Source organism: Anser cygnoides, chromosome 11 (genome assembly GCF_040182565.1).
Source record: "Anser cygnoides isolate HZ-2024a breed goose chromosome 11, Taihu_goose_T2T_genome, whole genome shotgun sequence".
Taxonomy (NCBI): domain Eukaryota; kingdom Metazoa; phylum Chordata; class Aves; order Anseriformes; family Anatidae; genus Anser; species Anser cygnoides.
Window position 1 is genome coordinate 2304331 of NC_089883.1, and position 13845 is coordinate 2318175.

General features: G+C 43.8%; 1 protein-coding gene across 2 annotated transcripts in view; it reads right to left on the reverse strand.

Moving 5' to 3' along the window:
- Positions 1 to 1405: 1405 nt before the first annotated feature.
- Positions 1406 to 13845, reverse strand: part of ZWILCH (zwilch kinetochore protein) — a 78166-nt gene continuing 65726 nt past the window's right edge. The window contains exons 21-23 of one of the 2 annotated variants that reach the window (XR_007168189.2): positions 2696 to 2851; positions 2483 to 2598; positions 1406 to 1535 (exon numbers count right to left, since the gene is read on the reverse strand). The gene's annotated coding sequence lies outside the window, so the exon portion shown is untranslated. The remainder of the gene's footprint in view (positions 1536 to 2482; positions 2599 to 2695; positions 2852 to 13845) is intronic. The other variant, XR_007168190.2, reaches the window with a different exon arrangement.

Here is a 13845-nt window from a genome sequence, read left to right on the forward strand (position 1 = left end):
TACACAGACAGCCAGTTTCTTTTAGCTACCAGTTGAGAGACCTCTGTCTCTGAAAGCTGCTGAAGCCCCCCAGCTTGTTAACTTTTGTTCTTCTACTGCGTGGTTTGGCTCTGATTTAAATGCAGCGCTAACTTCTACGTTCACCTCTATTGCAAATGCCTCTACCAGTGCCTGGCAGTTCTTCACGACATTTTCAAGACAGCTCATCAAGCTAATACAGCCTGCTATGTCTGTTTCTTCCAGCTTGACGTTACCCACAAACAGTCAGACTTTTTCTGTTCAATTGCTGCAACAACATGGTACAAAAGTTTTGCCATAGCACAGCCAGACTTCAGTAGGAAAGTTTATTTCTTGTGCTTTTTATTACCGTGCTGCCATTTCCTACCCATAAGCTGGAAATGTTAAATTATAAAAAATACAATATTAACCAACCAATTGAGTTGCCAGTTCTAATTTTGGACAGAAAAATGGACAAAGAAATAATCAAAAACTTACCAAAAAAGCAGATGGCTGGAGAGCACTTCTGGCAGTCATGCTACTCGCACATGGGACCACTTGAGTTTAACAAATCGGACAACAGAGAGAGCACTGAAATGGAAATTGGGGCTCTACTCCATTCAAAATTCTTCAAAATGTTTGTTTTGGATTTGTACCTCTGCTGCAATTTACAACTCTAGATTAGATATAGCAAGAGTAATATTCTTGACTAGAAGAAAAACAGAACGATTAAACCATTTGCCAAGTCACACAGATTGTCTCCCTGTGTACAAGTAATACTGACGTTCCTAAATAAAAACTAGCACTAAAGGTGTCTTTTACTAACGCAGCTATAAAGTCTGACCAGCAGTTAGAGCACAAGACACTTCCCTGATTCAAACTGCAAAACTTCTTCAAACAAGTCCCATATCCGCATGTGAACATGTGTAAGTTACATCAGCATGGAAAGGAAAACCACAGAAACTTGAGATTTCACGGTCATCTCCATGCAAAATGGACAAGACACCGATAGCTCCCATTGCAAGCAAGATTACATCCCAAATCTGCTGTTCTAAAAGCATGCCCTTTACTGCTAATAAACTAAAGTGCGGTTGTTCCTAACATTTGCCAGCTTTGAGACTCTAAGGTATATGCAATCAGGGAGGGCAAATTACTAAAACAATGTTAGTAATATCAATACAAAGACACACAGATAGTAGATTACCAAAAAAAAGGAAGAAACAAGACTCATTTCGTCAGTCTTGCTGTAAGAAATTCGTTGCCTAAGTGTTTAATAGAAAAACATGAAGGTCTTTGTCACTGAGATGCCAGTTGCAGCTTAATGTAAATGTATGTCCAACTATGACATCACCTACCACAACCAAAAATTAAGACGAAAGTTCTCTGGTCTCAAGGACTAGTCACTCACCAGGGAACCGGTGGTTTTATACGCACGCCTTCCTGAAGAATCCAAAAATAACATTTTTCCATAGAGCAGAAATTCCTGTAGTGTTCACGCTTTTCGTTTCAGTAATGTTGCAATCCGAAGTGCCAGCCCTCTGTAATGAGGTAATCCGACAATGTAATTTGTAGTATTTTATTCTGTCAAAATTGATCTTAGTATTTCTATAGCAACTAGATCAAAACAAAAGATGAGGCAGACAGAATAAGTCTCTCCCTGCCACCACCCAGATTTTTATATAAATATATATGTATATACATAAAGCATTACATATATGTAAAGTTAACTTTCATGATTCATCATTGAACAATGCTAGAAAAACAGCAGTGGAGAAATAGCAGCACTGTAGGATGACATTTAAAAAGAAATGCTAGCAAATGTGTAAACTGACATCATTAAAATACAAAAAAGCAATTGTTCAATTACCAAACACCCATGAACAGAGTACGTCTTTCCCGCTAGACCCGTCGGGGAAAGGTATTATCCATTTCCAGTTGGGATAGATGGAAATAGATACTGGCTTTTATTGCTGTCATGAGGCAAAGAATATAATACCTTCCCCCAGAGAAAATCACATTTTAACAATTACTGTTAACGCGTTAATGTTTAAGAAAATGTGGCTGCCATTTTGCTACCTAAGCTTAATTTTGGAAATACTGTATGCACTATTCTTGTAAATGTCTGTCAATTTGTTTTAATGTCTTTCTAGGAGCTGAGCTGAGTCCAGACACTGTGATTACAAAACACCTAGGGAACTCCCGATTTGGAGCCCAATCCTATTTCCAACTGATATGATTAATAGTAACCCCACCCAGCCCCTTGCTTTTGAAACAAAAATTGACCTTTTATAGTGGTGGCCTGAAAAGTTTGGTCCGCCTACAGACCACTTCTTCTTCATATCCAAGTAGCTTCTGACTACTTGGTAGATTTCTGTTAGGTGCTGAACACAGATTGCCAACCACACACTGTATGAAGCTACACATAAACACCTGTAGGCTCCAGATGGAGACATGCGAAACCCAGAATAGCCACACAGATCCTTACTTGGGCTTTAAGGAGATGATGAACCTCTCCTTTCATGTGACATCTGCCTGCTGCTAGAAACCTCCACAGTGCCCAAGAACAACGTTCTGAATCCTGCACAGCATCACTTACAGCCCCTGAATAAAAACGCACAGCGGTGTTAGACAGATTCCTAAAATGGCTGGGAAGGAATTTTTGAGAAATTATCAGCTGGGAAGAGGATGCTGTACTCACCTTCATTGTGCTGTATCTCTGCAGGTCCAACCAGGTTTTTGCTGCTGGCTGCCATCTACAGAGGTCATCGTGTTCCAAGGCTCGCCGTGTCAGCCATGGTAAGCTGCTGTGGCTGACAGGCAGTTTGGTTTCTTTTCTTGGACAACTGCTACTGCTCTGTAAGAAAAAGAGAGAATGTTTAGAGAAATACTGGCCATATACAAAACCAAACCAAACCAAACCAGAAAACCAACAAACCAACCACTCTTAAAAGCAGGATATATCTCTGATCCCAAGCTGTTGTTCCAGAAAACAGAATTTCCCCATCACTTAAAGAAGGGGGATATGATGGGCAAAAACTCTTGGTGAATCCATGAAAAAAAATTGAGTGCACGCATAATTTGAAGCATAGGAATATTTCTGCAGGTTAGTCACGCTCCCCAGATTAAACACCTCTCACCTGAGTAAAGGCCTAAGGCCTTACCCCGTGAAGCACCCTTCCACTTGATAGCGATTCTCTTGAGTGCTGACAGAAATAAATTCAATACTGGCAGGAGCTGCGCTATAGATTCATATTTAATTCCCAGAGCCTTCTGTAATAGTTTCTGTCCATACATGGTCTTGTAATTGCAGCATTTCAAAGCTTATCTTACAACTGACTGAGTCCTTGGCATGCCTTCAGATGAACAGAGTTACAAAACTGTATTCAACAAACTTACCTTTTTAACCTCAAATCACCGATCTGCTGCTACAGCAGGAGATGCGAAATGTCGATTTAAGCAACGGTGTTTAAGCATAAAAATAACTGAAACTGCGCGCTCCTTCCTAATTATCACCGTTTGTGACTGCCAGGGAAGAGGTACCTTTTCGCTGTGAAACCCCTCATTACCCCTGCCTCCAGTACAGGCACTCAGCGTCGGCCTTAAAAGCTCCCGTCTGCATCCAGTTTACAGGCCTCGCCATCCTGCCCTTTGAAATGGAACCTCATACAAGGCACATCAGAAAAACCGGAGGAAATTGGAGATAAAAAAAAAAAAAAGATTTAAAAATAAAAACAGTATTTATGTCTCCCAAATGGGAAGTCTGGAGCAGGAAACAGACAGGTATTTAAGCTGATTACCCAAGCAAAGTCCTCTGCCTTTTCAGCAGTGCCACGGTCCCTCGGTAAACCCAGTGAAATTAATTAAGAGTTCCGCGGAGGGGACGGGGGGGGATGGAAAAGATGTCAAATTTTATCTGGAGTGTTAGTGACGGCTGGCTGGAGAGGGGCTCTCAGGCCCGTTAATTGGGCCTGTTGCTCCAACGCCACGAACGCTTTGACGTGAAATGTTCTAATAACCCCGCAGCGCAGGTGGCCGCCGGCGGCGGCGGCTCCTGAGGGCCCGGCCACGCTTGTCTCTTCCACTCAGGGCCCGCCACACTGAGCAGGCGGCCTCGGGCCCGCCGGTCATTAACCCAAATCTTCTCGGGGCGCAGCCGAGCGAGCAATTAAGTAGCCAGGATCCTTCGCGTTCGTCCCAGAAATTCACCCAAATAAAAGTCTTCTGGGCCACGCCGGCCTTCCAGACATGGATCTTATTATGCTTTTTACCTAATTATCAGCTCGGCTTTTTCTTCATGCACGGGGAAAAGGGAAGACTGCGGGGAAGTGCAGGCTCCGCCGAGCACAACCGGAGCTCGGCTTCCTTCAGCGACACCGCCGCGTGTGTCTGCATCCATACATAAATGACATCTCCTCATCCACACTTGCACATAACTGACTAGACGAATAATAGTATCATAGTCGGAAGAGCCAGAATGAGAAGGGAAATACTGCAGCATTTAGGTTTAATCTGGTGAGCATTAGAGCATGATTCACTTTGACATAAAGGCTCAGGAGCACATTTAGCCCGGGCGAAACGCATTACGATGGTTTAAACAAGAAGGAAATAAGTCTAATGTTTCATGGGCTGCAATATTTGCTGTTGAAATCCTAATAATTGCCAGCGCTCTACACTTGCATTGTACCTAATGAATTGGTTTTAAATTTCAAAAGGCTGCAGGAACACGGCAGAAGATCTTACTCGCTTCTGCCTCTCAACAAAGAGCATTTTTAGTAGAACAGGACAGAAAGTTGACGACAACAAAAACAGCCAAAAACGGCTTCAAACACCACTCTGCATTTATCTTCGCTGTATTTCACAACAGTATTTGTAAAATAAAGATCTTTGTTTTCTGACAAATGTTTTTTTAAACTGGAAAAATACTCGAACACCACTGGCAGTCCTGGTCCCGTTGGTTTTCATTACACACAGTTATGACAGTTGTTTTCCAGCTCTGTTATCATGGAGCACCAGGCTTGGAGAGGGCAGGGGGATCTTCTGGAAGTGAGCGAAATATTTCACAGGTTTGCTGGCTGCACGTTATCTCAGAAGGATGAAACAAAGAAACACATTTAACCCAGTTTGCAGTAGCAGACACCCAGCAACGCTTCCTAAAGCCTTGTGCCTGCTGAAGTCTCAGGAAGTTTTGCTTTATCAAATAAAACATTGAATTAATGATACATTAAACAGTGGCTGACTCAACAAACTTTTACAGATGGCTTAACCCAAACTTCTGCTTTCTTCTCGCCCACGTGCACAGGATCCCACTGCTTCTCTCCTATATCTCCTGCTTTTTAGTGGCCACAAGAAAAAATAGCCACCCTGCAGCCTCCTCCCCATTCATTCTCCATCAGATCGGCTGAAAAAGCACTGGATCCGTTCTGATGGCACCACAGCCCTGCACAGGTTTAATACAAACCTGAAGCTCCAGGCTCCGGATACACGTTTTTCATGGTCCATAACCACTCCCAGCTGCTTTTTCCAACCAAGCCCCTCCAGCAGCGGTCCCCAGTGGTCTCTCATCAGGACAGAATATACTCCATCGCACTTCTGTGCCACTCGTCAGAGGAAGTTAGAAACACCTTTATAGTTTAGATCTGAGCCGCAACGCCTGAAACCAAGCCTGTCAAACTGGGCTGACTTTGTACTAATATGTTTATGTCTTCCCCAGTCCGAAGCACACCAACGAAACTCCTGTGTCTGGGTTTCCAGCACAGCCTGGGTTCCCACTTCGGACTTGTGTTCGTCTAAACACATTTCCTTCACACAGGAACTGGAATGAACATAGCTAGAAAGAAACCAGATCACATAAAACAAGCTGCTAACTCTTTCTCACATGTGCAAATGTGATGCCAATTCTCAGAAGCCGCTGTGATTGTAGGAGCATGGTTCTGTTACCAGCCCAAGTGAGTGTTGCAGGGCTCTCAAAGCATCTGCAATTTCAAGGCAGATAAATGTTATGTAAACTTAAATTTTGCAACTTTATTATTGTGTATTATTTCATGCCAAGTTGCTCTGTACATAGAAAGCAAACACCATCACTGAATTTATTTCAAAAAAGCAAAATAAAGTTTACAATTCTACTTGGCCTGAAGTTTGTTTATAAACACAGGAGCAGACTGGCCTTATTACAATGGGAATGGCAGAAAAAAAGAGGAAAAAAACACAACTGTCTGCAAGCTGTATATGAGCAAAGAGTGTGCTCTCAAAAAAGAAGGGAAAGGGCATACTGGGCTTCGTACGGAGAGAGGTGGCCCTGGGCTTGTTTGCTCTGACGAAGAGATGATGATCCAGTAGTAGGCTGTCTAATAGCAGCCTACGCTGAATTCCCCTACTTGGGTTCAGCGTTTTTGATGAGAAATTATCCTTTCAATAAATTCTTGACCAGGTACTGGAGGAATCGTACATGTTTGGCACTTACCAACCCAGCAACATTCTCAAAAGCACCCACCTATCTTTCTTAAATACCCACGTGCCTTTAAAAGCCTTATCACACGCTGCCTAATCACTGCAGCTCCGTGCTCTGTATTCCCAAGCTACCGGGGCATTTGGGGGTTTCATTCACAGGCAGACGCTTGCGCTCGATTCTGGCGAGCTGCTCCCTATGAATAGAGCCTTATGAATACAGCCATATAACTTGCATCATAAGAGCAAACTCCGCATATTTGGAAAGATTATCAGTCAACTACAGTTCTTTCCACTGCAGAAACAGTTACTCAGTTAAGATAAACAAAGAAATTCCCATGCACTGAAAAGGAAAACCTATTAACTGATTAAACATGTGAATCAGTTGATAAACGGGTTATCAAAGTTCTGAAAACATTTTTAACAATGACCCTTCCTGCCATTTTTAACAATGACCCATAAAAGCTAGAATAATTCAGCACTTTACAGGAAACCAACTGGACAGAAAACAGAAAGTGTTTCAGATCTAAGAAGCTGCAGCTCTGCAATGTGAACTGACAAATTCAGGCACTAATTATCAGTAAAGTAGAGACGAACACTGTAGTTACCAATTAAAAACTTTGGACATTTTTTTCCAAGGTTTCTAACTCTTTTCAGCACACAGGAAAAATTACCAGTTTTATCCCATCTGATGTACATTTGTAATTTGTTCCCATTCATTCCTTGTTTCAGGTTTTTCAAATAACTATCAAAATACTTATTAAAAAAACTCCTTAATTTTCAGGACATATTGAAGGTCTGGAAGCAGATACAAATGCAAAAACTCGTATTCTTCTCAAAATAATCATGCAAATCCCGATTCAGAAAGAACTCCACTTAAAACAGGTAAGCAAAAGTAAAATGCTAATAACTAGACTTTATCAAAAATCTGAATTTCCTCCTTCGTACAGTTCAAGAAAGGTAAGTTGAAAAAAGCCTGCTAGACCCAGCCCTGTGAGCGATGTTATAGACAACTCCAGAAGAGCTCAGAGCAATTTTCTGGGGCAAGACAAAAGAGGAATTCAGGTGCCAAATTAGGACCCCTTCAGGTTAACTAAAACCATCACAGTTCCTCAAATGGGAAGCACGAACAGAACCAGCTATATTTGAAGAAAATGCCAGCCATGAATTTTCGCAAGAGGTTAGAGAAATATTCAAATCCAAGGCACTTTTCAGAGCATTTCATACAAATGCTTGTCATCTATTCCTCTTCCCCACGTCCTCTGTATTAGCCAGATAAAACAGGCATTAAACAAAATGTACCCAAATTCTAAATTCTATTTCTGCACAGCTTTGTGGCAAATAAATTGTCTATAACTTTCTTTTGCCTTTCATCATCAGAAAGGCCAGTCTAGCTAAAAAGCACCATCATAAGTGAACAAAATCCCCAAATGCAAGGTATTTTCACCAGGGTCTTGTACAGCTTTCTAACAGCTAGCCAAGATTTTGACACAAAACTTTTCCATCAGCTAAGGACTTTTTAAGGAGTCATAGAAAAAGACTGAAACTGTCTACCAAGTACTGCAGAGTACTGGAAGTAAGTTAAAATGGTCAGTATTTAAACACTTGGTTTTACAATGGTCTTTAAACAATCTAGCCTTTGTATAAAAAAAATAAGAAATCTTCTCAGCTTTCTCCTAAGCTCCAATAATAAGGCTCACTGAATTAGAAGCCAGAGTGAAAAGCCAATATTCTATTTTCATTCCAGAAACACAACATTTAAAGGTAATCAAACAAGGCATTTGTTAACATGGGAGCATAAATAAAAAGAAAATAACCAGAGGGTTTTAATTGTGTGAAGTCTGCTACCATTCCTGGGAACATCGTATCTCAGAAGTGTGGTGTGCTCGTGGCATAGAAAGACCGGATTTATTTGGCTCCAAGCCTGAGCTCGGTAAGAACCAATGGTGTGCTTTTGAAAGAGGAAGGAAACAAGAAGTTGAGGCCTATTTCTGAAAGATTTAGATGTATTCCAAGGCTATGATGAACTTGGAATATGGCTGAGACTCATGCAGACCCCGGACTTGGAAGGAGGCGACGCGCTCGGCACCCCTCCGTACAGAGCTCTTCAGTTCGTCAAATCCCAGAAGAGCTGAATGCACAAAGGGCTCCATACTTCGGCTCTGTAATTTGCAAAAGATGTAGAAGCTGCCCAGTTCATGTACTTAAGGTCATGCTGCACTTTGTTGGTCGGCAGAAACAAAGAGCAGCAGAACAGTCTGTTCCCCCCACCATCTTCCTCCCGCTGCCCCCTCTCCGCAGCGTGAAGCTCCCAGCGGGAGCCACCGCCCGACAGAGGTTTTTTAACCGTGTGTGAACAGAAACTCTGAAAAAGTTTCTACGTAATTCCTGGCTCAAATAATTCCTTCCTCCTCTGCCTACGAGCAGGACTCCATCTGTACTTTGTGTGAAGCAGAAATGCATTCTTCCCCCCTGACAATAAAATAACCTACAACATTTCTTGCAGCTAGGTTAGGCGTACAAATCTGCAGCCGTTTTTGCAACCCCTCGTTCCTGCTGCTCATCCCACCCCTCTTAGGAGCAGCTCTCACCTGGGGCAGTGCAGCCGTTTTGTAAAACCATACCCAACACAGCAACTGCTCGACTCCAAATGCTGCCGTTACCGGGCGCTCTGCTGGGTGCCTTAAACGGTTTTAAAGCTTTCAGAAGGTGAGAACACAGAACTCTCGAGCCACCTTCTTCCAGATGACCCAGAACCAAGTTGCCCACAGTGATCTCTAAAAATTTCTAGTGTCTGCTAATAGAAACTCGGCTACCCAGAAATACATTTACAGCTGTAGCTTCTTTATACATCCCAGTTGTATCAGTACTCAGTTAAATGGGTTTCCTGTTCTACTTGGATATTTCTGCGGTTACACATAACATTCGCTCTTTGTTCTTCTAGGGATGAAATCTGAGTAGAGCAGTAAAAGCATAAAAAAGTGGTGCTGAGGTTCACGATACAGCTCAAGAGCAGAATAGTGCTGCAGATAATTGATAACATGTACAAAATATTTATATTTTGATATGGATGTAGCCGCGGGAGTAAAACAGGGACAAGTTGCCCTACTATTGCAGCCAGGGCAGATACACCTTACCTGTCAAAAAACTTGTGTGCATCCAACAAGTTCTCATATCTAATGTGGATTGTTTGCCCGGTCTTGTGAGTGAAAAAGCCCCTGGGATGGAGCAGCCCAGCCTGCTGGTCTGACTGTGAGCCCCACCAGGACCTCTGGGCAGCACCGGCAGGACACGTGGGGACACAAGGCACAGGGTGCTAACAGCAACCACTGGAGGTCAAAGGGAAAAACCAAAGCGGACAAGAAGAGGAATGAGAAAAAAGAGAAATTCCTGTGAAGAGCCAAGCACTTTATTTTTTCAAAGAAAACTTAAAAAAAAAAAAAGGGTGACGGGGGAGGCTTTCCAAAAAATTCTGAGATCAGAAATCCTGAGATCAGAAATCTGCTTTGCAACGCACGATCTCTTTCTGGAAAGACAGCGTCATTTTCAAAAATGAGCATCAACCTTTGCAGGTGAAGGCAAAAGTTCTTCCGCAAACTGCAGCTTCCTTTGGGAAATGTCACAATGAAATAGTTCAATTCTTGGTACCCTTGAGGCAATTTTTCAAATTGAATAATTCACTGAAATTGCCAAAGATTGACAAAACAGAGCAACGGTGCAAATCTGCACCAAAAGAGCTTAGGGGGAAAAAGGAGTTAACAATGACCCCGTTCTACTTCAGAACGCCTTTTTTTAAAAATAAACCACGTGTAAAAAAATCCCTGTCTGTAACATTATAGTTTTCAAAGATTGTGCAGCCAGGAATTACAGATAAGCCCTCTTAAGACCATAAAGAAAAATCTTTTGATAGTGCTCAGCATATTGAACTCGCTTCTCCTCGTATGTGCAGTAATAAAGCTGTCAAGCAACGCAGAAAGGAGCGCTAAGCATTTCAAGACTCAGACACATGAACTTCTATTAACCTATATTAACATGTAATTGGTGCTGTGAGCACACTGTTCTCAGTGTCAAGTGCTTGTAAAGAACACAAAGAAAACCTTTCCCTGTGAGACAGTGCAGGGGAACTGCTGTACTGTCCTACAAACGTCTGCAACACTCTTACTGGCAAACACTACACTGATATGTACGAGTTACCCCTGGAAACTTCCCATATGGTTAGTAAATTTTTGAATGGAAAGATGTTATTTCACTTTAATAACTTCCATGTTTTACATCACACCAAGTAGTTGCTAGTTTGCTGAAGCCTACGAGCTGAATGAACAATTTCAGTGTGATCATATACGACTGCTTCAGGTCTTTGAACAACCTGCAGTCACAGAAAGGCACCGGGGGACACGCGATTACTTGCTTCAAAGCTCTGAGATACCCTGGCCGAATCGAAGGTAGGAGATTTAGGATACAACCTCAGCTCCCATTCACTCCTGCTGGCTGTGTCTGACGGTAACACACCTGAAATCCCTCTGGATGCAGGGGACGGAGCCATGCAAGGAGCACCACAGCACGGACAGCTTCTTGGGCCTGGCTGCAGAGCCCCCGCAAAGCTGCTCCACGTCACCTGCAATCAGCAGCTCGGGGGCCTCCGCACCGCTCCGCAGGCTCTGCGGGGATGCATGCACCTTTTAAGACGCAAGAAAAGTGAGGGTGAGAGGGGACACACAGGGCTCTCTGTAAAGAAATCAGAAGGGAGAACTGCAGGAAGAAGAGACATTTAATCTAAAGGAAAACATTTCCACAACAAGCAGTGGATATAAGCCAACCATTAATAAATTTCTCATAGAAATTAGAAAAGGGTGCAGAAAGATTCTGGCACGGCCTTCCAGCAGGAAGGGAGAAACACAAACCACACAAAAATGTTACTGTGTTTTCAAATGGATGTTTACGAATTCACAGAGGAGATGAGAGGACGTAGTGACCTGTGATAGCAGGGACTGGGCTTTCTCAGTTCTTCCCCTGGACTTGTGCTTCACGACCCATCAGGCACCCTCCCCTTCCAAACAGAGCGATGTTCTGGCACTTGTTTAATGCTCACAAGCTGCAAGGGTTTCACCAAAAAGATGTTGTAGGATGATTCTCAAAGAGCGAGATACGATTGCATAGAGTTCGGTATGTATACAGAGGGCCGATCATTTATTCTGTTGTGGACACCGCTGATGCAGGTGAACACGCTGCCACACCTAACACGCTGCTCAAGTCCTTCGCCCATCTTCCAGACGCTACCAGCCTGACTCACGAGCAGAGCTGTTCCTGTAATGCTGTCCTAACTGCAAGTCACAGTGACAGAGGGCAACAAGTGCCCCAAGCTGAGCGGTTTCCCCTGAGCTGAGCTGGGCTGGGGTAACAGATGCCCCAATACCAGAGGACCAAAGGGATGTGGCTGTCCAGCCATGCTGGAAAGAAGAAAGAGAGAGGAAAGGTGCGATAACCCTCACGCGGTAAAGGGTCAGCCAAAATGGGGGCAGCTTAATGAGAGAACAGACCCACAACACCTAACATCACCGCGCTGCCCTACCGAAATAGGCTGTCTTTCCTGGACTTGCTTCTGTGAACCCTGCTGTGATTCCTTAACAAGACTGCTCCCGGACAGGTAGCTCTGGTTAAACTTCCACTTACTGGAAGCAAGGGCAGCACATCAGCACGTCTTGCTGAGCAGGTAATTACCAAGCCAACTCTAACTTTTGTAAAAACACGGTGGAAGCTTAAGGTGCATTTACTCCCTTGGGTTTCATTCCACGCATTATGATCTGCCTCCCTCGCCTTTCACCATCTTGCTTTAACAAATATAACCTGGGGGGAGGATTTCAGAGCCTGCATCCTCACCCCAGGTTAAAGTGGTTGCTGATGACAGACAGAGCTAAGCACACACGGTCAGAACCTGAGCTCTCAGGCAAGAAGCACGTAGCTAAACTTTGCCAAATTACTTTCAGAAAAGCCCCGATTGAAAGGGATCTTCATTGTAAAATGCTGAAAGACACATTCATGGAAACCCCCAAAACCCGCTGAGGCAAAGGCAAAAGGCAGGAAGCAGCCTGGGTTTTCTGCCTCTCGCTGAACCGCTCATTTTCAGCTGATGACCACATTGGTTTAATGGGTTCCAGGGCAATGCACTTCACAGAGGACCTGCACACGACCGACCCAAGGAGCAGGGTGAGTTCCACTGCAGCTGGATGGACTGCAGAGTCCCGTAGAGCTGGAGCAAGCTTAGGTCTGCTGACATTTACGCAGGCAGTAAAAAGGGCTCTTTCCAAGGAATTGCATCCAATCACTTTTTCTCCTCTCTTCTCCCTGACTCTGGTTTAAACACACCACCACTGCTCAAAGATTCGGTCACCCGGCTGTTGCAACTGGGGCTGTCTGATGACCTTCCGCCTCTGCACAGCTTCAGTGCCGTCCCCATCATGCCATCATGGGAGACTTCTGCTAGACATGCTTTGGGGATGAGACCAACAATAAATAAATAAATAAATATAATTAAAAGAAAATACGGACACACTCCCAATTCAGCTGTGTTTCTATGGCATCTCCAGCAATGGAGATGACCAGAAGCTGTGTTAACAGTGCTTGTGCACAACCTTCTTAAATTCACATGGTGAAAATTCACCAGAAGACATGTGAAGTCAAAGGGATTTAGCAGACACCGAACGCTTAGTACAGAGGAGCTCCCTTGATCATCACAAGCTCTACTTCTCAGAATACAAGAACAGAAAAAAGGAAGGATTAAGCACTGTTAATGCATGCCATTCTCCTTCACTTTCCTGGCACTGGCGTCCTTTCATGTGGTAGTTTGTTTTCCTACAACATAGTTTCAGAAATACATCTCTCCAAACATCTGGAAAACATCCACTTGCTCTGCCCACCAGAGCAGGAACCTGAGTAAATTACACTGCCTGTGTACTCCACCAGGGCCACGTTTGTGGATTACCTCTACCCTCATCTAAAGACTGGCTTCAGAGCTCATTCTGTGGTTACCTGAAAGCCTGCCATTGCCTCGTGAGAGCTTTGCACAACACATCTCCTGACGTGTTGAAGGCTTTGGTGCCTCTGTCCCTGACAGCCCTGCCTCCTTTTAACCCTCCCCAGTTGCCATAGATCATCCTGGGATGAAAGAACTCGTGATACGCAGTACCATATGTTTAACTCTGCAAACAAAGAACAAGCAGCAGCTCACCTCTGAAGACTGAACACGAATTCCTATGCGGAGCAAGCTCTTTCTTAGCCTTGAGACAAAGGCCATTTGCATCCTGGACAGAAAGGGGAGCAGGGAAGGCACAGGCAAGCAACATACAGGACCATCTTCCCCTGCCTCTGCTGTTCCAGTACCCACAGCACCACCAACCATTCCCTAAG